Raw genomic sequence first — 24,776 nt, 5'->3', positions numbered from 1 at the left:
TGAACATACAAATTAATATTACATGTTGTAGAGATGCGAAATCTTATTAGGAAAAAATTCTAAAGGGATTGTGTATCACAAAATAAAAAAAAATATCTACTGCTATTAATGGAAGAGTGGCTGTGCTATGTGCAGTATTTCCTGCTTCTCCACATCATATTTATCCTTTTAAGGTATTTCTAAGTGCTTCATCACCATAATATTAAAATGCCAAACTTCTTCCTAATATGTGTCATGAAATATATGTGATAGGAATTTTAATTCACATTGAAGTTGTTATTCCAAAAGAAATACTCTCCTTAGGAATTTCTTTATGTTCTTTTTATATATTTTATCTTGTCAAGTTCTATGTTTTTCTGTAATTCATCTTTCCAATGTTAATAAATAAGTTCTTAGTACGGATACAAAACAAAACTCTTGATCTTATTTTTTTATTTATTTATCTATTTATTAAAGACTGTTAATCTAAAAGGGTTTTTATGAGAGTGACATTTCTGTGCACAACATACAGGTCAGTGCACCTGATATTCAGTACAGGTATGTAACAGCATGCAATATTTAGCACTCTGCAGGGATGCTGAAAATTGGCAAGGGATTTCAATGCTAAATTTAGACCCAGAAAACTCAGCCAAACCAGAGCAGCTTAAGTTGTTAAGTATTAATCAGGTGTCTCCATAATGACAGGTCAATACTGTAGGCACTAATTCATGAGGAAAAATTAGATACTGTTTCATGGGGGGAAAACTACATGGTTCAGGCAAGACAGACAAAACTCCTTTGCATCACAAACCTTTTTCTTGAGTAAGTGGGGATAGCAAAATAGAAAATGTAAGGAGCACTGGAACATGAAAGTGAATTACAGTATTTAAGTGCTTGGCTGGCTGATATAATGGAATAACTCCATAAGCTAAACACTGATTACATGGAACACTCCTGAAAATATTGCTGCTCTTGGAGAGAAGGGAGAAACCCCTACATACACTTTGTAAACACAGAGTAAAAACTTCTTAAATGCTTATGCCCATAGCTGTATGAAAGCAGCATTACTTCTCCCAAACTCTGGATAATCTCAAAAAGAATAACCTGAAATAGTACATCAAAATTTTAGGAATAAAATTAGTCTGGTGTGCCTAAAAACTACTTTTTGTCATTCTGTGATACTTAAAGTTAGTGTACATGCCATAACCGGTTATAATTTCTTCCAGAGTTCATGGTCAGCCATCTCCATTCAGTTGTCTTCTGCATGGTTCTTTTAACCAGACAGCTGGAGAAGGAAGGTCTTGCCTTGCTTTTTCTCTCCTCTGTTGCTACTGGTCTTGGACTTAATTTTTCCAAAGTTTTCACTCATGATATCTGTGGTCTATCACTGATCTGTCTGATCTGATTTGTTGCTAACCTCAGGTCAGTTTGTGCCAGCTTCTGTAACTGTCAGTGTATAAGAATACAAATCTGGATGTGAATTTGTTATGACTGAATCTATACAGCTGATTCCAGTTCACCACATTGATGTATTTCCCTTTCATATATTTCTAAGTCTATGAAATGTACAATTACTCAACAACACCATCAAAACAAAGCAAAAAGACCCACCAAAAATCCTGTTGTGATCTACTACAAACTGATTAGTAGTGCTGTCTTTGGGGAAAATGATCCATTTTAGAGTGCATGTATTACTTTTTTCCCATTAAGTAAAATAGGAAGGTTTCATTTGCTTGATGATGACAGTGTATCTCCTAATGGGGTCAAAAAAAATATGTTTTTTATAAACAATTCATTAGTGACAGTACCAGCTGAAGCATTTGCATTTGAGACTGTTACTTGATGAAAAGGCTTTTTTAACAAGGAAAATATTTTCCTTTTGTCAGGTTTTTGGGGTTTTTTTGGCTTTGTTTCAATGGACACTCAAAACCTGTATTTCATAATTTATTGGAGTTTCATTTCCTTATCTCCTTCATAAACCATCAGTGAAGTTACAGTTCTGCATGATGCTAACAGCTCAGCTAGCGAGGAGATACAGTCTATGATGGGAAAGGCAACTATGTCCTTCTATAACATGGGAACAAGTAGCCTGTGGCTGTTCCTCTTTCCTAGCATCATGTGGTTTAAGTTTACAGGTAAATGTATTAAGTCAGATAATTCAAAGAGAAGCAGGTGTTTAAACTTTGAAATGTAAAATCATGGAAATGAATGAACCTGCACTATGAGGAAAGACTGAAGGAATTAGTTTTTTGTCTCCCTGGAGAGGAGGCTTGGGAGCACCTCATCACAGTTTTCCAGTACTTGAAAGGCAAACACAAAGATAATGGATGCTCTCTTTCCACAATGAGTTACATGGAGAAGACAAGGGACAACTAGTACCAGTTGCATAAGAGAGGTTTTATCTCGATAAGAAAGAACTTTTTTTACAGTAAGAACAGTCATTCACTGGAACAACCTCCTCAGGGACGTGGCAGAGTCCCCATTGCTGGAGGGTTTCAAGATACAGATGGACAGATGCTCATCTACGGACCCTTTCCCACAAAAGGCTGGACCAGATCATCTTTACAGTTATCTTCCAACCTAGGCATTTCTATGATAAATAAGAGTCAGAAGAAGGAGGGGGTTAAGAGAACTGATTCCCAAAGTAGACTGCTTTTTGGGAGGGGGCAGTGGGCAGTTTTCTTATATTAAAAAAAAAAAAAAAAAAAAAAAAAAAAAAAGTAGGATAGAAGTAAAGCAGCTTATTTCTTAAAATGTTTGGGAAAGTGTTGTTCTATTAATTACACTCTGTGTAATGAACCAGAAAATTTGGATTTTAAGAGGAATTGCAGCAGGCAAAAATAAAACCTGAAAAAGGAAAAAAAAACAAACAACCTACTTAAACTTTTTTGAGGCAGTGCTATAAATTAGAAAAACAAATGTAAGAATGAGAGGAAAAACTTATCAAAATTCAATTTAAGTAGGAAAATGAATGAAATGCAATTTAATTTTTAACTTGTTTTCATTATCTTTCCTGTTAAACAAAAAGGATAATAAGCAAAGTGGGAATTAATGTAAACCAATTAATTTTATATTAATGTATGTAACTCATTATCACAGAAAGTTAAATCAGAAAGTGACCTCTAAGTGTTGTGTTTGTTGAGTTCATTTTGTATACAAGACATTCTAACGTGCTCTCAGTGAAAACCTGTTGATAACTGCACTTCTTATATGTATGTTCCCACGAAATAAAGCTTATGGGAATATTGTAAAAACTAGTAACCCTGCCAGTACAATTTATGGACCATCTACTTTTCTGATCTACACATGGACAGGGAGTTTTATTGTAGTGGGAAGAAACCAACCAAACCAAATCAAATGAAAAATCTCTTCCCCTTAAAAATGTGTATTTTATGGCACACAGAAGTGGTAGGTGCTCACCCAGGTCTCTGTTTTCATATACCTCAAATATAAAGGTTTTCCTCACAGTCTGTCTGCACCATTTTGTGGTACAACCCCATGCCCTTAGTCTGTTTTCATCAGTGGGTTTTCCCATCAAACTGAAACCCATTTATAGTCCATAAATTACAGTAGGAGTGGTGTACAATCTTTATACAAACTTTATTTCTGGGCCCAGTGGGGATACATACAACAAGAGGAAAATACAGTTATTAAATGTTTTTATTCAAGACACGATTATGCCAGCTTAAATTTGTCTCTCAAGGAAAAAACACTTAAAGGTCATTTACTGACTGAAAAGTGTATGATGGTAAGTACAATCCTTAATGCATATTTTTTCCTTTTAGGCTCAGTTGAGTTCTAAGCAATTTTCTCTCTCTCAGTAACACAGAATACAGTACACGTATGCTACAAATATGGATATTAATCAAAAATATATATGTGCTGTCTGGGCTTGTTCTTAGTACTAGGCCAAATACTTCAAATAATTGATACAGCATTTACACGTAAAGTCAGAGAACAAGAACCTTCAGGCTTCAAAATCAAACACTAAAGTTAGAAGAAGGTGCAATTAAAACAGCCTTTCAGTTTTCTTATGGTGTCTTTTTTGTGTATGCATTGCTGTGGTCGTTAATTACATAATCACTTATTGTAAACCTTTCTATGAAACCGTAGCATTCAGCTCTGCGCAAGGGAGGAAGTATTTGCTAAATGGGTGTGGTGGGGTGACCCTGGCTGGACAGCAGGTGCCCACCAGAGCTGCTCTGTCACTGCCCTCCTCAGCTGGGCAGGGGGGGAGGGGATGTAAGGAAAGGCCTCTGGGGCAAGATAAGGGCAGGCAGAGCACTGGGCAGTTACTGTCACTGGCAAAACAGACTTAGGGAAAATTAGTTTAATTTATTACCATTCAAATCAGAAAAAAACCACCTTCCCCCCACCCCTCCCTTCTTCCCAGGCTTAAATTAATTGCCCTTTAATTTCTCTACCTCCTCCCCCCAAGTGGTGCAGGGGTGTGGAATGGAGGTTGCAGTCAGTTCATCACACGTTGTTTCTGCTGCTCCTTCCTCCTCACACTCTTCCCCTGCTCCAGCATGGGGTCCCTCCCACGGGAGACAGTTCTCCATGAATTCTGCAATTTAAGTACTTCCATGGGTTGCTGTTCCTCACACGCTGCTGCAGTGCAGGTCCCTTCCACAGGGCACAGTCCTGCAGGAATGGACTGCTCTGGGGTGGGTCCCCCATGGGTCACAGGTCCTGCCAGAGGACTTGCTCTTGCATGGCCTCCTCTCTCCACAAGTCCTGCTGGTAAACCTGTTTCGTGCAGGCTTCCCTCAGGTCACAGCCTCCTTTGGGCATCCACCTGCTCTGGCGTGGGGTCCTCCCCAGGCTGCAGGTGGATACCTGCTCCACTGTTAACCTCCATGGGCTGGGGGCACAGCCTGCCTCACCATGGGCTTCACCATGGGCTGCAGGGGAATCTCTGTTCTGGTGCCTGGAGCACATTCTTCTCCTGCACTGAGCCTTCTCTCTGCAGAGCCATCACTCCCACTCACGTTTTCTGCTAAGTCTTTCGGTTTTTTTGGCACAGGTTTCTGCTCTCGCCACACCCCCCACCCCCACCCCGCCTTCTTGAATATGTTATCCCAGAGGTGCTGCTACTGTTGCTACTGTTGATGATGGCCATGGCCTTGGCCAGTGACAGGTCCATCTCAGAGCCACTGACATGGGCTCTATTGGATATGGGGGAAGATTCTGAAACCACCCCTGTATCCCCCTGCTACAGAAACCTTGCCACATAAACTCATTACAATGGGGAACTGGTAAATGATTCTTCATTATGCTCATCATTAAGTAGCGGCTATATGCTATGCTTTTGACACACCATCAAAATGCTGCACTTTATACAGAATTATTAACTTCTCTCATGGGGTTTCCTGGGCACTTATTACCACAATCTGAAGGATTCTCAGTGTTTTATGAAATTAGCTTAACAGTAGTTTTTTAGGTATAGTAACTGCTTTGCCTTCACCTTGTAAAAGCGAACTAAAGCACAAAGAGGCTATGTCCCAAATAAGGCAGCTACTATTTTATGTTAGACATTGAAGTGTCTGCTGTTTTCTTTTAAGGTGTCATTTCATACTCTTCCTTATTTCTGTAATGAATAAGATAGGTACGGGAGAAAAAAGAATCTGTGTCATGCCACATAGCGTTCTTGGAGCTCCATCCATCTTGAGCTTTGAATGAAATAGAAGCTATGCTAAAATTAGAATGTAATTAGATAATTAAAGACTGTGTTTTGATATGTATTTATAAAGGGTTTGCATTTCAACAGCATGACCTTCACCAGATGTTGATATTTCATAATTTCTGAACACTTGTGTTGAACCTTACTTTCTGTAATCAACTTAAACTTTCCTTGGCTTTAACATATGAATACCATTAACCACCTTCTTATTCAGGTAATCAGAAAGACTAGTTTCTGTAGAGCAGGGGTCCTTAAACTTTTTAAACAGGGGGCTGGCATGCGGATGAAGTGGCAGGGAGTCATCTGTGGCTGCTTGGTTCCCCCCCTAACCCCCAGCAGGGTCTGTAAATACCGGGGGCCAGATTGTGGGACCCTGGGGGGCCGTATTCGGCCCGTGGGCTGTAGTTTGAGGACCCCTGGTCTAGATCCACAGCACAAGATGTACTGCCTGACACAGGAGAGTGCACAAGATTTTATGGCTGGGCATCAATTGCGAGAACCTATTTGCTAAGTGGCCTCAAATGTATTTGCTGGGCATCAGGGCAGGGTTGTTTCCAAAGACTTCTAACTCCTCCTTTGCAGATTTTCTTGTCTCTGTCCTTATGTGCTACCTTAACTCCTAGGATCCTTTCTTTCCACCCTGGACTCTGTACCTCTCTCTTTTCTCTCTCCCTCCCTTCTGCATTTATCATATTTTATTCCAGAAACTCATAGCTTTCTCTTCTACAGCAATAAAGAAGAACTGGTAAGACAGACTTTCTACCTGTGGCCCCATACAAAAAGATGCTTCTGTTAAAGATAGCTGTGAAGGTAATTCTTGCTTATTTTCTGTTATGTGCCCACTAAAGACAAAGGTTATTGTAGCATAATCGCCCAGCTGTATTGTGTAGTGTCTTTGTGACTTAGGACAAATTTGAATTGATTTTAACAGTGTCTGCAAAGAGTGTTACTGATGCAGGGAAAATCTTTGTGCTGGTTTTGAAGTACCTATTACATGAAAAGATGCCTCTGAGAAAACATTTGCTTCCTACTTATGAAATAATGGTGAACATATAAGAACAAATGACATCCATAAACTGCCATATGACATGGTCACACCATAGGCACATGTTGTCCTCTATCTTTTCTCTGATGCTACACAAGCAGCTGCCAAGTGAAGAATTTAAGACCAAGGAAGATAGACAATGATCGCTTCCCAGCTGATTCCAGCAGTGCTGTTGAGATGTTTAGAGACATGAATTTAGAGATGGGGTTATGGTTGTGATAGCTCTTGGAAAATTTTTTCATGAGTTTAAAAGCAGTGTGTTGTTGTCCCTATCCTATAATACTTAGTTTTAAAATTTCAGTGCAAATTCCATTATAAAGAATTAGATTCAGAAAACATTTAAAGAGCCAGCTTGTTTCACCTGTATAATGAGAAGCAATACTTATAAAGTTAATAGCTTTGTGTTATTTTACAACATGTATTTATTCAGATGAGACCATGATAAACTTTCTGTTCACTGTATTTATCTGAATTTAAGTTTGTTAGACACTATAAATGCATTTTTTATTACATGCATGCTGGGCAGCTTTCTTATTTTGCAAAATGTTTTAATAAGTACATAAGTAAATGAAAATATATTTAAATGGTCATTGGTAAATCTGGCACTGTAGCTGCTGAGGTGTGAAAGAGTATTGTTGTGGCATTTCATGTTGCTTTTAGTTACATCGATAAAGAATTGGGGGGTGGGGGAGGGGGTGGGTTGGGAACTACCACCAAGATCAATGTAAGATTGCTGTTCCTGGGCTAGCATAGCAAGGTGGGAGCAGACAAACATCAGGAGAAATGTCTATAAATATTGCCTATCAGATAGGATGTGATAGCTATCATTGAGTGAGATTAGTGGCTTTTTCTTTTGGAATTAAATTACTTGCGTTTCAGCTTGAGCCATGTTAAGAGTTGTGGTGGGCATACTGTAGAAAAAGATGTTTGCGTTCAGTGGAATTTTCTAAATAACATTCATGTTAAATCCATGTTTTTCTAACATGCAAAAACCCGAATACTATAGTTTTAAAAAGTGAAGATCATCTACATTTATACCTTTTCAACATTTAGGGCTAAGTCACTATCTTTGGGTGACAATATACTGTTTCCTGACTTGTCACAAATTGGAGAATGAGAATCTGAATAAATTAATTATTTTTTTTTTTTTTAGTTTATACTCACTGTTTCTGGTCATATTCCAGTGTCAAAAAAAATAAAACCTCCAGTAATATTTATTTTACTTGAGAGTGGTTGTGGTGGGGTTTTTTTTATTTTTGTTTGGTTTGGTTTGATTTTAAGTTTTGAGGTTTTTTTGGTGTTGACAATGGAGTTAATCTGAAAAATTCATAGTGGTTATGGGGTTTTCATTCTTGTCCCAGGAGGCACATAGTTTGTCCCTTGCTTAGTCCAATATGTTCAGGTTTTGACATCCTTGGAGATAAACCCTTGGAGGCATCTGTCAATTTATTGGAAGAGGAGGAGGTGATGTGCTAAAGGAGGCAGTATGATGAGACATAGTTGATGTCTACTGTCATCACACCTGAACTGACAATTCAATGTCCAAGCTTAGATACTTGGATGAATCTGTACAAGTGTCATTTTGATAATTATGGAACGTGCTTTCTTTCTCAAATCTTCTAGTCTTATTCTCTCTGATTTTTTTTTTTTTAAAGTGATAAAATCTACTACAAAGTGGCAGCTGAGAAAATTTAATACTAACATAAACACAAACTAAAACTTTATTGGAAGCAGGGGGAAGGAATTTACTATCGTGATGATAGTCCATGGAAAGGTTATGATGTATGTCATACGAAATATCTTGAGATAAGTTTAATCAACTAAATAAATTCTAATTCTCCACCTGCCTTTTTTGTAGTACTGTTGGCCTTAACATGTGAGTATCTATTTCTTTCAACTATAATAAGCCTTGTAGTTAACAGAAAACAAACAAAAAGATCTTAGCTATCTTTCAAGAGTGGTTTCAAAGTCCATTGGATTAATGTATTTAATGGATACTGAGAGCTCATAACTTGTACTGTATTTTAATTCCTAATGCATTTTTTCAACATAAACAGTGAAAATTATTTAAGTCAGACTTGAATACCGGCTCTGAAGATCTCTCAAAATCCTCAAGGAACTTCAGTTTAAAAATATTTTTGGTTGATATTGAAAACTGAAAATTTTCAATGAGAAAATAAAAAATATTATTTTTTTTTTATTTTTGAGGCTTGTTGGGAAAAAAGCCATCTTTTGAGGTTAACATACTTATTTTCTCCAGAGTGATAAATGGAGATATCCACACAATATAAATTTTAAAAGAAGGAAAAATGTCTTTTACACGATCTAAATCCTTTTCTAGAGATAAGAAATATTCTTAGCCTGCAAAAAGTTTAGGCAGTACCATGCAGAGATTGAAAGCCTGCTCTCACTCATGTCTGAGCCTGAGTTGTAGCTCTCGGGTGGTGCAAAGCAGTCACCTGAAGGAATGTGAGCAGAAGGGCAAGAAGGAACTAGGTCCCTTACCTGAGCTTCAACAGCCCCTGGCACGCAGCCTGTCTTGGGGTGGCATGGGCAAGCTCTGGCCCTGACCCTTTGGGAGGTGGGAAGCGACAGCTTCTGATACAGGCTGCATGTCTTCTCAGCACACGTGGGTATTTTCCAAACAGGTTAGCTGGACTGGAAGGAAAGGGCTCACAGTATTAGATGGGTGTCATTGGGAGGCATATATGTTTTGCCATCTCTCAGCTAGTGCGTGGTGCTTCTTTGTGGAGCAGCTTGTCGGCAGTGTTCCATCAGCAAGCCAAGGCTGGGCCAGACAGCACAGTGTGAACCCTGCAGTTGCTTAACCACTAAATGCTCTGCTGAGCAGCACAGTCATTTGTGTGCACAGCTGTACTCTGAATTTACAACAGCATGCTCTTCTCCAAGTCGCCTTACAGAATCAAAGCAGAATAAATATATATTTTTAACCATCTGTTCCAATTTCCTGTTAGGACCTCCTGAGACAGCGTGAAGTGGGGGTTGTGTGTGTGCTTTCTGAGCTGTTCCATAACTACTCTGAGGCTCAGGTTTTGTTACATGCAGGGGGGGGTTGTGTTTAATCCATGCTAAATCCAAAACACAGCATTGTACCTGCTACTGAGAAGAAAAATTAACTCTGTCCCAGGCAAAACCTGGTCATGGGTTTATTTTCAAAGCCTGATGAGTCTGTGGGTTTTCTGGATGTCTAATTGGATAAGCCTTGGGAAATCTTGATCAAAAAGAAAAAAGATCTACCAGGGAAGAAAAAGGTGGTGAATATCCTGAGGATAGGTAGACAGGAGAACCAGGGAAATGTTGGGAACTGTGACAACGAAAGAAAATTTTAAAAAGCAAAAAAACCAAGAACTCATCTGTGAGAAGGAGAGAAAGGGGAAGGAAAGTTTCAAGCTGTTCATGAAACACTGTACTGTGCTTTGTTCACATGACTGGAATAAAAGAGCTCATTGTAATTGTATGAAGATCCAGAATATCTTCTGCTGTAACTTGTTTCAACTTTCATCCAACTTCATTAACATGCCACAAAAACTAACATATCCATGACTAGGTTTCTTTAGGATGGCTTAATAAGCATAGGTGAACGCTTAAGTGTAGCAACATGTAACAGTTACACCTTTCTGTGACTGGGGAAGTTAGTGATATTTTATGACCTTCCATCTGGTACTCATTGGTTTCTTTCCTTAAAAATATTATTTCATTGAAATAAGACATAATGGGCAATGACTGAGAGTTTTGCTTCTTTAGACTCGATTGCATTCAGAATGAAGGACCAATATAAATTTTGCTGATGTTTCACAGCAGTGTAATCCTACTGATGCTCAGATGTCAGCAGCCTGGACAGGTTTGATTCACCTCATTGTGCTTTCCCTGCCCAGCAGCCCACAGCTCCTTCTGCCCAGATCTCTGTCGTCTCTACTAAAAGCTGGTTTCGTATCTTGTACTTTACTTTTTTTACTTGCATCTTTTTTTATTAAAACACTTCTGTACACAATGTGTTCCTCTTATTATGCCCCAGAGTAGAACTTTTCTCCTTTCTGTTTTTTGGGGTTTTTTTTTGTTGTTGTTCTTTTTTTTTTTTTTTGGTTTGGTTTGGTTTGGTTTGGTTTTTTTCCCTCTCCAGGACAGTGGTTATGTGATTGCCTGTTATTTACAGCTTACACACACCCAATACCATCAGCAAGGATGAACCTCATTTTCTCCTTCCTTGCTGTACATTAGTGGGCAAGCAAATGTGCTTAATTGTGGTTTTATCTGAGCTAATAGAAGCTGTGCCAGGTTGTTAGACATGGAAGACTGCTTAATACCAGTTTTGTCCCTACAGGGGTCTCGGAAGACCCCGTTGCCTGGATACACCGAGCCCAGGGTACCTCAGCGGGTGCTGGCAGGGTCTGGATGTTTGCAGGGGAACTCTCTGGATCTTTAATTGCTCAGAGAAGTTGGTGATACTCTGTGTTTCCTTTTTCATCTGTGCCTTAGGAGATAAGGAGAAGGATGGCTTTTAATTTCTTTTTTTTTTTTTTTTCCTCTTAAGTTCCTTTTCCCTCCTTACTTCCTTATTCTGTCATATCTCTGATGCACTTTTCACTGTTCTGGCATTTTATGAATACTATTTTAGGATTGATTAATTTATTTCTTTTGTGTGTTAATTTATGCAGCGTATCAAATTAACATGCATTATATTAAAACCCCTTGAAGTGAAATTGTTTCACTTTATCTTTAAACTTTATTTAATATGCCAGACACATTTTAAAAAATGCATGAATCTGAATGAATTCTTCCCCCTTGACCAAGTCTGATTTCCTGCTTAAATTTGCATACTGTATACTGGAGCTATCCACAGATTCTTTTGACAGCTTGAGTATGTTTCCAGATGGTATGTAATCACCATTCCGTTTTAAATCTGTTTTTATAATGGTGACGATTAAGAATTATTTTCTAGGACTGAATAGTCCATACACCCAAATTGAAAATGGTCAAGAAAGTAGTTGGCAACAAAGGGCTGAACTAAAATTTATTTTAGCATGGTAAGACCATGATTGTACCCTACTTTTAAATGAAATTGTATTGTGCTAATTTTTGCACATGGGAACAAAATAGTGTATCTTTGGCTGTTTTCTATGACACAGAAAATGAGCAGAGGTAATGTTTTTCTGGTTTGGTAGATTCTTGATCAGATCAGGCTTGCTGCCTGCGAAATGTTACTTTCAACAGTAAGACCTTTCTACATATATATCATATAGCGCTATACATGCAAAGTATTTTAAATAACTAAGATTGTCATATTGTTCTGAAAATTGAATACATGAATATAGGCTCAATCCACATGCAAGACGAGTGACTGAACTTTTGTTTTTCTCATGCTTCCTAAGTATTTATGCCAAACATCATATTTATTCAGAATCACAGTTATTAGTTATAGAGCTGTAATTAGCCATTGTATTTAATTGCACACCATTATTTCCATGTACTTACCTAATTAAAGTAGTTAGCTTGTATCCATAAAACTGTAATGAGAAAATACTATACTGTGGGATGGCTGGCTGCTGTCTGAAATCACTGCCATTGTTGGTTTCCAACAACAAGCCTTGTGCACAGTAACTTATATCCTGGCTGTTAAGGAAGAAAGTTCAGTAATTTAAAATGCTTCACTTGAGTCCTAGGTAGTACTGGGGTTGTGGCAGGAGGAGGGATATTACTTTAAAATATCTAAATTTTTAGTCTAGGTCATTTAATGGTTTCAACAGGACTAATTATTTTAATCCAAGTACTAGTGGATTTCTGTCCTTTGGTATAGTATATTCCCAGTGACCCTCGTATTCTTTGTCGTTTTCAAGTTTGTTCAGATGTAGCATGAATTATTCTGCTTTTCAACCAATGAGATTTTATAAATTTTATAATTGCTTCCTAAATATTTGGCTTAAGAATTATCCATTTAAAACGGGTTGGATACATTGTAATATATCATGCTGTTTCTGTTCTCTGATTAGACAAACAGACAGGTAATACTGATGCATGTAATCTCCTGGTCAAACTGTAACTGCTTCTGCAGTGTTCTAATTGCTGGAGAAACCCAGGGAAAAGCCAGTAAAATTCAGTCAAGCAAAATCAAACATGATCAAAATGTAGCTCAGCTGAAGCAAGCGCATTAAGAAATTGAAGGAAAAAGTAATGGTCTTTTACGCTTCTGGTACTGATCATTTAGCTCTAGTCAGAGCTCTGGTGTCAAAGAAGCATCCTTGTAATTTCTATATCCACTTTTGAATGCTTAAATAAGAAATATATGCATTAGCAATATGTACAACCCATTTCCTGGAAACAGTGAGTTGCTATAGGCCTATATTGCTAGTGCTGTAAAAGAAATATATTTGATAATTTTACTGGGAAATGGTTCATACATTGATCTGATATACATACACTAGTGAACTTTAAGAAGCCTTAAAAAGAAAACACATTTATTATTTATAAGACTGAAAAATTTCACATCCTACACTGGAGGAGGAGGAGGGAGGACCTGAGTTGTTTTAGAAGAAGTCTAAATCTGGCTTCAGTGAAATTGTTAATGAAGAGTCTCTAGAGGGCAAGGAATGAGCGTAACTAGTTTGGGTGAGCAGGTTGTGGAATAATTTTATTAATAGTACCCTCTGCACAATCAGAAAATTAGTATGAGCCAACAAAGAGGGCTAAGTTAAAAACAGTGTGAGGCAGCAATATTGTTCACTAAGTGCACTCATATTTTCTTGCACTGCATTGGAGTTGTATGCTTTGCCAATATATGTACACAGTTATGACAGTTTCTGCAGCAGTATCACAAATGGAATTGGTTGGTCACTCTTGCCTGCAAACATGTTTCAGGCTGAATTGTGGGAGAGATGAGAGAAGGAGGAAGGAGAAAACAAATAGCAAGGGATAAAAAGTTATACGCTGTCTTCAGCATGGGGTTTCTATAAATGTTCTGTTTGCTGTTAATAAAATACAAACAAAACAAAACAAAAAAAAACCCAAAAAACAAACAACAAAAAAAACCCCAAAAAACCCAACTGCTACAATTTAAGCAGTTACTAAAGCTGGTAAATCTTAATAATGAAAGCAAGTTAAGTAAACTCATTGTGAACCAAACAGTACTTTTGGAATAATATATATAAATTTATCCCAAAGTTATTTTTTAGATACTTCCGTCTTTTTGTAGATTTTATCTGGTTAAAACTATTTTGTTCACTCTCATAATTCTTTGTTGGAGAGTTCCTAGCCTTCTGTTCAATAGACTTCAATCCCCTGTGAAAGGCAAGAACATGGAGTAAAGAAGACACACAAATAGGTAGGATTAAACAGTCTACAGCATTCCTGAAATCCATACATAAGAAAGTAATCCCATTTGTCTGCATAAATAAATATAAACCTTGGAATCTAAAATGCTTTTATCAGTTAACATCAAGTATTGAACTTAACATAATGGCTGATTATGAAGTATGAAGAAGGACCTCTTCCAGTACAAAGAAAAAGGTAATTTCTGTTTCTTTAATTTCAAGTAAATTCTAGATAAGCATGCTTTCTGCTTTAAGGAAAATTAACAGTTCCAGACATGTTTTCTTAGATGCTTAGTTTACAAGATGCATCAAACCTGTATTTTTAAGGGAGCACAAATATTAAATGAAATTACTTACCAAAACTATGCTGAGATGTTACGTCCCGGACTTTGTAAACATCAACACTAAAATTGCTTGAGCAAGCATAATTTATTCCATTGATGATTGTGTATATAAAATAACATAATCCATAAATTACAGTATCATCCAGTACTTCTCCTCTTTTTCTAACTCAGTATAATATTCTAAACTATATATAAAAGTGTGTCTATAAAGAGTGTTTCTTTCCCAGCAGTTATTGTGAGTTCAGGAATAGATGACCTAAGCCTAGTTTATTAGTAAGTTGCACTGATAAAGCACAAAGTATTCTTGAACTCTGAAGCACTTTGCAACTGGAACTACCACGAGAAGGCTCCTATTCTAACATGCAGTCCCATTATTTTATCATCTTGATCCTGGGCTTTTCACATTAAGCATTTCTGGTGAATGGTACAGACCCTTTGATTTCATCCTTTCCTAAGAAGGAAATAAATAATTTATTGTGGATTTTTTTAAATATGTGAGCATGTTTTCATTGTCATGCTTGGTACACATTACAGCGCCTCTAAACCACCAGTGGTATTTTCTTACATAAAAGCAAATATTGATGATTTGGATGTTCTTAATGAGGGCAAGTGGTGTTTATTTCTCTTTTTCAAGTCGTGGGTAGAACGTATATGCTGAAGTTATATTAAATATGTGTTGTACATAGACATGGAGTGTTTTTATAATCAATTAAGGCATGGGAGAAATTATGTCATTCATAATTACTGATATGATATGGAATATACATGTAAATAATGAATGTTATAGGCATGTTGCCAGTGGTCAGCTTTATTTCTGAATACTAGCACTCTAAAGATTAATTTTCAAGTATTTACTATTCCTATAAAGAAGATAAGATAATGTGCTTTTAAAATAAGGTACTGACAAACAAAATTAGCAAAGAAATCCTTGCATTGAAATCTTGAGAAACGTATATAAAGTTGTAAACACTCCTTTTTGTTGTGGTTATCTGATAATCTATGATGCAAAGTACAAGTAGCTTAAGGTTCAAAACTGAATAGTTTCAGGCCTTTATTAAAAACAAAATGCATACTATATCATGTAGTCTGCCAAACTGGTGTAACAACTCTCACAATTCATGGTATTTTATGTTAAAACTGAATCACTGAAATAGAGTCTTGAATAAATTAGTCTGCCTAATCCTGTTTCTGCTTTAGCTGCATATATGATCCATGGCTGTATGTTAAGGAAAAAAAAAATAAATCACATTGTCATCTAAATAATCAGGCCCTGATCCTGAAAAGACCTATGAATGTGCTTAATTTTAGCAACATGAGGGTCCCAATGGCCCTTTAGTTGTCTAATGAAGTGCTCAAAAGTAAGGAAGCATGTGTAATAATCTTTGTTGGAAAGGGGGCGTAAGTCATAAAAATGGCAGTCATGCTTCCTAGAGAGTTAAACATCTTTTCAAATTGCTATACCAGAAGGGGTGAATTTAGCAGAAAATAAATTACAGCCATGATTAGGGAATGGCTGCAGACTTAATTAGCTTGTTTTTAATGTTGTATATATATCAGAAAACATTTTCAATGTCATATTACAAATGAAAATATGAATATAGGAAGAAGTTAGCTAGTGAACAGGCTTTTTTAGTGTTCCTAGAGTTTTAAATCAAGGAGGGACCCATTGCTCATAAATTTTATGCATTTTTGCATAGAATATTTGTGTAAGAAAAATGTCATAAGGTACTTACAAAACTTACACTGAATGCGTAATGAATTTTATGGCAATTTGTAAGTAAATCTGTTAATTAGTCTGGGTAAAAATAAATCTAAAACTATAATCTTTACAGAAATCTAGCACTTGTGTCAATTTCTCCTTTGACCTGAATGATTTTCCTAATGGATTAACCCATGTGGTTGAAATTTAAAACTTGTGAATAGACTACAATGGAAAGCATCAATTGCTAATCAAGATAATTTATTTACAATTGTACTTAATTGTGAAAGATTTATGCAGACTGTGGGAAGGGTCAAAGCAACACCTCTGTTATTTCTAAAGTGCTGCCTTTGTGACCTCAGGGATAACTCATGCAATAGCTACTATTCTGCCATGTTTCTATTTATGCATAAAATGTATATGCACCAGCTGTAATGGTGGCAGTGAGTCTATAGGTAGAGAGTATATAACATACCTGGCACCTGTAGCAGTAGACTGCATACCCTGCCCTTTCTTGTGGTGTGTACTGATGCATGTTTTCTTGGTGCTACGGATGGAAAAAACATTTTGGTGATGGTCCTGCTGGCTACCGAAAAAAGGGGACAGGATCTTCAGGTCTCTTCCTGAAGACCTTCTTGTCCTGTATTCCTCTCTCCACTCAAGCAAACAAACAAGAAACACAAACCAAAAAAAAAAACAACGCACACACTGCTCTCCCCAAACACAAAACAAATCCCCCAAATCATGTTTCATCACTTTGTAAACCTACTGCAAATTAAAGGACAGATCAAAACAGTACTAGTCCCAGTTTAGCTTGTTGGTACCCATTGGAAGATGAGGACTGTCCCAGTTTAGGAGGGTGAGGATGAGTCAGCCAGTGTCTTTTGCACTGCTGACAGACTGCACAGAAATCCTTAAACATGATCACTTCCATATGCAGCTGGATGCTGGAAGCTCTTTCTGTCTGATGAGCTGGCAACCACCCTGCTGAGGTTTGCACCACCTGTGTGGGCAGTGCTGGTGGCGTGGCATGGCATGGATCCACTAGATGAGGTCTGCACCACCTGTGTGGACAGCACTGGTGGTGTGGCATGGCACGGCATAGGTCCACTAGATGAGGTCTTCACCACCTGTGTGGGCAGTGCTGGTGGCGTGGCATGGCCTGGCATAGCTCCACTGGATGAGGTTTGCACCACCTGTGTGGGCAGTACTGGGGTGTGGCATGGCATGGGTCCACTGGATGAGGTCTGCACCACCTGTGTGGGCAGTGCTGGTGGTGTGGTGTGGCATGGCATAGCTCCACTGCTGGGCTCTCCCTGCTGTAGGACGAGTCTTTCCTGCACCACAGTGCAAGAGGAAGGTTCCATGGCAGAAATGTCTGTGCTCCGCCCGTGTGCTCAGCATTGCATGAAGATGCCAAACCAAAGGATGGGGTTATCTCCCTTCCAGTCTGCCAGGGCAGCATCTTGACCCTGCTCGAGAATGAGCCATCTGTCTGGAAATACCACCTTCTGGGAGATCCCTGTTTAGTGTTCATAGATGTTTTTAACTTTTACTCAGCTAATTAAATAGGCAGACCAAAACTGCTTAAATTGGGTTATTTTTAGCATTTAAATACCAAGGATCTGAGTTATGCCACAATCATTACAAGTAAACTGAAATATAAAGTAACTTCTAGAAAAATTCCACCATTTCTTATATGTAGAAGGGAGGATTGTGTAGCAATATGGAAAAAATGAGTCTTTTAAATATAAATTAATCTATTGCAGACTGATAAACATTCAGACCACTAGGTCGTGTATTTGTTTCATGCAACTATTTTGTAGTATTTGTCGCATGCAACTACTGTAGAGAAAAGGTGGGTCAGCATCTCAGCTATCTACTTTTATACCTGAACTTCAATTTTTCTTCTAGCCTTATCTGAGTTTTGAATTTCATAAGATCTTTTCCCATGAAAAAGGCTTGGACACTTGAACCGTTGTTCTTCAGTAAATTTAAGAGATGTCTTCTATTCAGAGCCAAGCTCCACTGATGGCTATTTAAATCAACCAATATACAGTGTTTCATTCTGAATGTCCTAATTCAGAATTGGCTTGAGTGCTGAGTTTATCTGATGAATGGAGGAAGGAAACAGCTTCTACGCCCCAGTCTTCTTATAATGTAGGTGAAACAAATGCAGACCATACATAATTTAATATTTCAGTTTATATAGCAGTAACATAGTAAATAATTTAATTTCTATATGCATTTACCTACTCTACTTTTCTTCAAGTTAGTTACTGTGTTCTTGTCTTCTACTTATCTAATTATCTATTCTGTGCAGATGCTCTGCAAGTTGTGAACATGCATACCATCTGTGTATGCCTTCATTTCCAAGAGCAAACTACTCCCAAGACTAGCTCTGATCAATTGATGGATTGATAATTGGTTTGCTGATCTGCACCTCTAAAATGTGTGTTGACAGGATTCTTTTTTCGGTAGTTGTTTTCTCTAATAAAGGGAAAGGTCATAATGCAGACCATACACAAATATTACTCTCTTTGCCTGTAACACACTTGTTAGTGTTGCAGCTGTTCACCTTCCTGTTTGAACTTTAGAACAGCCTCAATACTATCAGTAAATCAGATTTCTTCAAGTTGGAGTGACTAACTTAGGAAATGGAGTGACAATAACTGATTTAGATAACATCTCTCATCTCAAATGTCAGATGATAGAAGTAAAGACACTGGAGGATTATAGGAATTTAGTTGATATTCTTGAATTATACATGTAACCTGGGAGCGTCTGCAAAGTTTTGTTGAGCTCCACTCCCATCCCCTCTGACTGTAATCATAGCAGTATCCTAACCTGGAGTGTTTACCACAGTGCAGATAGTGATGCTGTTAATTCAGAGTTCATAGAAATGTTAACTTGATAGCAGGACTCCCCTAACAGTTGGCATCAGTAGCAAGGAAAATAATAATAAAGGAAAATGCTGCAAAACTAGTAAGAAAGATGCCCCTTTGGTAACTACAAAATAATAGGCAAAATTGTATTGTAATTGAACAGTTTTATTGGGGTGGGGGGAATACACACAATATATATATATATATACTAACAATACTAATATATATATGCACTAATAATACTAATGTATTAGTGAGGTGAAGGAATTTTTTTTATGCACACATATTAATCATATTTTATTAAGATTCTCTCTAAACTCGTAAGAAAATTTATCTAGCATGAGGATTTTGCAAATAACTTCTCAAGCAGGCATGTGGAATTTTTCAGATGGCCTCTGATTAATCCTGTTGCCACCTGGGGTTTTGTTGGTTTTGTGTCTTTTGCATGTTTTTGTTTGTTTACCTTGGCAATTTTTAATATTTTTTTCTCAGCATTTTGTATTTGTATTTGTATTGCATTTATAATGCCTAGTGACTAAAACTAGGGATCAGAGAGCAAAAAACAGCTGTGGATCTCTAGTAAGTTCTCAAAAAAAATTACTGGGAAGTACTTTTTAGTGTCACAAACAGTGATCTCTTTTGTCATCATCACTAAAATTTATATGAAACACATGTTTTAATGCAATATTTGTATCTTGAGTAATTACTACAGATAGTTGGTTTTGGTTTGTTGTTTTTATTCTCTTTTTGCTTCAGTTGGCAGACTTTTTGCATTCCCATATAGCAATGCTAACTGCTGGGGCTGATTAGCGTGAAATTTGGCTTGCATCAATGAGCCAGATGACAAAGGATACAAAGTAAGTTTTCTTACATTACAGTTACAATCCTTTTCTACTGTATATGTTCAGATGCTTTTTAACCTGAGAAAATCAATAGCCATAGGAATATGAGTTTGACAGAGATTAATTCCATTTAATGACAATCTTGTTTTGAGTTAATGGTTTTGTTTTCAATAAAACCCCAAGAACAGTTTGTAGACATGAGATTTGATATATGGTGCTTTTGATTAAAACCTAGGTTTCTGTGCGTTCACAGGTAATTGGGACACCGGTCTGGGATGTAGGAGGCAAGATCTGAGTCCTGCTTGACTAAGCCAAAACACTGGGTTTGATCTAGATCCCTCTGAATTACTCATAGACTGATCTTGAGTGTCTTGCGGGCCAGGTCAGTCCTTTCACCTACCAGCTAGGCAAGTCTCAATTTTCTTCTGATACTCAAGCCTTGTAATAAAGCATGTTGGTCTCAGTAAATGACAGAAGTTGGAATGTTTGAAATGAGATAAAAAGGCTGCATTCAAAATAGCATGTGGTAGGTGTTTTCACAGGTTTCACAGTGCCTAAATGACCCTTATGTAAGGACACCGCCTGATCATAGAGCAACCATTCGAGCTGATTAAGAGCCTCTGTGGGAAATCTATAACTGTACTAGAACTGCCTGATGAGCAGATCAACGTACAGTCTCTGTCCCATAGAATAGGCGTATGGATTAGCAATATGGTTTTTCTTGATAGATGCCTGAATAAAAGAGGAGAGATAGGCATTAGACCCAAATTCTGTGTCACAGGATTTATTAGACTGTGTACAGTCTTTCTCATCTGTGTGGTATCTGCTGCACACACACACACACACGGGTACACACACACACATACACACACAAAGACAGTTCTTGAAGAAATGCAACTCCTAGTTTTGGGCCAAACTGAAGTCTCTATTGACAAGTTAGTTGTCTTTAATTTTGATGGCTAAGCTTAGGAGTTCATTAATTGACAAGAAGCTGTATAAGGGTAGTCGCTAAAAAGAAACTTCCCATTGCTGAAAAGTAATGAAGGAGTAATTATATTGCCCTGTCTTTTAATGAGTGAAATGCCTCTGTTTTAATTTTCTTAATATCAGGACAGTCAGACTGTGTTTGTTTTAACAGAAGCCTACCTGTAATATTAGTGATTATTATTTATGCATTCCTGCATGCATCATTCATAGCAAGAAGCACTGTGATTCAGCAACTTCCATTTAATTAGTGATTGAAGTCCTTCCTAGAAGTGCTCTAAATAATTTTGGGTTTGATGTTGCTACAGTATGGACTATGTAGTTAACAACATTGCTGATCTGTATTCATCTCCTGTTATTTAGGTGCTTTCATTCATAAAAGACTGACATAAAGAGACAAAACCTCAGAGACAAAGATCACAGAGATGTTCAGAAGGGGCCCACTTCTGGTAGTTATCAAATGGGTACCAGGGAGAAGAGAGTTCATTTTCCATTGGATTGGGAGCAATCAAAAACTCAGTATTTGCTTTACACCCAGGTGCTGGTGAGTCCCTAAGCAGCATGGCAGCTAGCATAATTAACCTGCGGATAATAAGGGAGGGGGGAGAGGAGTGAAGAAGACTGAATAACTATTAATTCTGCTGCAATTTGTATGGGTTCTATCATGTGTTTAAGTTCTTCATTGTGGGAAGGAGGGAAATCAACCTTAATTTTAAAAATTTGTCACGAACAAGTTTTAAAGGAAAAATTTCTATTTATCACTGTGTTACCAGCAATACCATTAGTAACTGCAAAATTAAAACAGTAGCCATAATGGAGAGCCAAATCTTCCTAAACATAACAAAAGCACTTTTTCCTATGAATTTGCGCGTGATTAGTTTCCAGTTTGAGACTTGTTTAGTGAAGAATCTCCCAGGTAATATTCAAATGTTGAAGACAGCAAAATTTCTTGATCCCTTCCTTGCTGAAGGCCTTGAGCAGATGTTGTCTGTCCACATCGTCTCCATATCCCACCTCATCCCCCTCCCTGATTACAACACTACTGGATTAAGCAATTAGGACAAAACCTCCAAAATAGGCATTCAGTAATCGTTTTCAGATTATTCACTCAGTTCTGATAAAAATCAGCCTTCTCATGTCAGCCTCTGTTTATGGACGAATAGCTCTCCCTGTGAATCAGCGATGTATGGCTGTGAACCTAATGGCCAGTGAATCCAAATGCTAGGAGTATGACCCTGCTGTAATGATTCCACCTACACTGGGGAAAAAAAAAAAAAAAAAAAGAGTATTTATGAAGAGGAATAAATTGGCTTAAGAGTGGATGTGACATAAAGAGTAAATTGGCATTGTTATTTTTCATTATTCATTTGAAATTACTGATGCAATTAAATATCTCTCGGTTTCTCCTCACCTGCCAGAAAACACTCTATAAGAAATAAAAATAATCATAGTCTGGCAAATGAACTGAAAGTTCTTCCCTCGTTATGCTCTCAGCATTATTTGGATCAGAAAGCATGTTCGCCATTTAACACAGTGTTCAATTTCATATGCCTGCTGATTAATGCTGTCTTTTGTAAGCACCATTCTCATCCACATCCTGTCATTTATTTAAAATTAGTTTAAATTTTAGGAAGACCTTATTGCATGAAAACTATGAAATGTTGTCCACCTAACAGAAATATGCAAATTATTTTTCTCTTAGTTGAGAATCTACTTTGTACAATTTATCAGTTCCAAGAAAGATAAAACAATTTGGAATAATTTTCCCCATAGAAATGTCTAAGGTATTGAGCTCCAAATAGCAGGAACAGTTGGCTTATAAAGCAGGCTGAAGTTCAAGTACCTCTGTGCCCTGTCCCAATGTTTTAATTTCACCTCACTGAAGCCAACTAGTTCTATTTTCAAAGAACTTGTAATACAGCTAGCACTTTCCCCATTACCCATGTGACTTCAATATGACAGAATACTCTATTTGAGCTAAAATAACCAACACCCATATAACTGCTGACTAAATTAACCCTTAAACGAAGACAGTCTTGATATGTATCAGAAATTGAGTCATTTGTACTTTATGTAACTACAGAAAAGGAGAACTGGTATTTCCGTACTGTTAACAGTTGCAGCTTTGCTTATTAAAGCTATTTTTTATTTATAGGAGTTAAACATATTAACCTAAACTTTTTTACCTTGTTCTTTTCTTTATTACTTTATTACAGCCCGTTCTGCCTGACTGGGAATCACATTCTGCTCTGGTATGTAAACACATGTCTTTGATCTTCAGTTTACATCAGTGAAATAAAAATTGGACTTCTCTCTTTCACATGAAAATGATGCCCTCCTTTATAGAATTGGGAAGAAAGGAGAATTTTTAACATTTTTTCCCCTAACATGACAAAACTCCAGCCTGAATCTTCACCTTTGCATCGTGGCGCCTGTACCCAGCTTCCCTTTAATTTAATCTCCTGCAGTAGAGCAAGGTGTAACTGAACAGATGCACAGGGATTTTCTGCAGGCGCAGCCTGTGCAGGACTGAATTTCTTGCTGAACCCTGATGACAGCACGGAGGTGTGTACCTCCAGCAAGGGCAGGGGGGAAGGCAGAGGGGAGAGCCCCTGGGGACCATGGCGGGGGGTGGGGTGGGGGTGGGGTGCATCTCTGGGATCCTCAGGGCACAAAAGGGGGCCAAGTGCTAGTGGTTCCAGCCTGTCCTGCTGCACCGCAGTCCATGGATAGCCTCTGGAGGCTCTGGGCATTTCTGGGTGTTGGAGTAATTCCTTTACTGCAGCACATGGGGAATACCAGCAGGGGCAAACTGCTCTCATGTAACAAGTTTAGAGTCTTTAGCTGAGCCTCATGGGAAACGCTTTCAGTGAATGTGTCTTAAATGCTGAAATCTATGGAGAATCTCTTGCCCAAAATATATCAAGAGTCTCTGGAATTATATTATATGGTATATGATACATGATTATATCTCAAATGAAAAGTGAAGATATACGCTCACACTTTTTACCTACATAGCTGTACATACTCAACCACGACTGATATCAAGGAGTTCTTTAAACTTCATACCATTTGAAATACCTTGAAGCTTTGAAATATTCTTATTTCTATGTGATTTCCATAAGTGCACTCTTAGTGCAATCACAAGCTACCAACCAGGATGCCTGTCTTTTTCCTTCTTTCTTGCTTCTGTTTATATTTCAGCTGTTTACCTGTCTGTGGGTTACTTTTGCACACACTTTTTACTTATTCGAAATAAAACAAAACAAAAATAAGAGAGACAGCAAAACAGCTATTTGCAGCAAAAGTATAAGTACGGAAGGGGGAAAGTGACTCTTTGAACTCTATAATTTGACCAAGGGGAGCAATTCCAGAGAAGTGAGAACTTTCATCTCCATTTAAGCACTGGACTAACATTTTCTGTATTTTTTTACATTATAAATGTAAATGTACAAGCCAAGTCTGGTCATCTATTATTTGGAAAATGAATAAACTTGAACACTTTCTGAAAAAATTTACTGCCAGGATATTCAGGGTCTAGAGGACCTATTTAAGGTTCTAGTCTGTTCTAACAAAGTGAAAGTACACCCTACAGCTATATAAGAAGTGCAAGTAAAGGCAGGAAAGAGATTCTTAACTAAAGAGCCATATGTGCAACTAGATAGGAAATTAGATTAGGAATTAGATTTCAAACAACCCAAAGAACAATTATATAAAACAGCCTTTCTCATAGAGAATACATAAGCAACAACTCTTTACTGAATTTATGTTTTATTTTATGAGTATAATGGATGTATGAATGTGCCATATGATACATTCATGCAATGACAAAACTCTGACTCTGAGGCTGCTCCTTTTAGTCAAATGCTGATTCACTTACACTCCATTTCCAGGTATGAATATTTTAGAAATTTATTTTTCCTTTTTTGACCCTTAATTCTATAGGTGTAAAGTCTTTGAGAACTCTGTAATTCTTTAGATTAAGTTTCT

Source organism: Falco cherrug, chromosome 2 (genome assembly GCF_023634085.1).
Source record: "Falco cherrug isolate bFalChe1 chromosome 2, bFalChe1.pri, whole genome shotgun sequence".
In the NCBI taxonomy this organism is placed as follows: domain Eukaryota; kingdom Metazoa; phylum Chordata; class Aves; order Falconiformes; family Falconidae; genus Falco; species Falco cherrug.
This window is presented reverse-complemented; position numbering follows the sequence as displayed.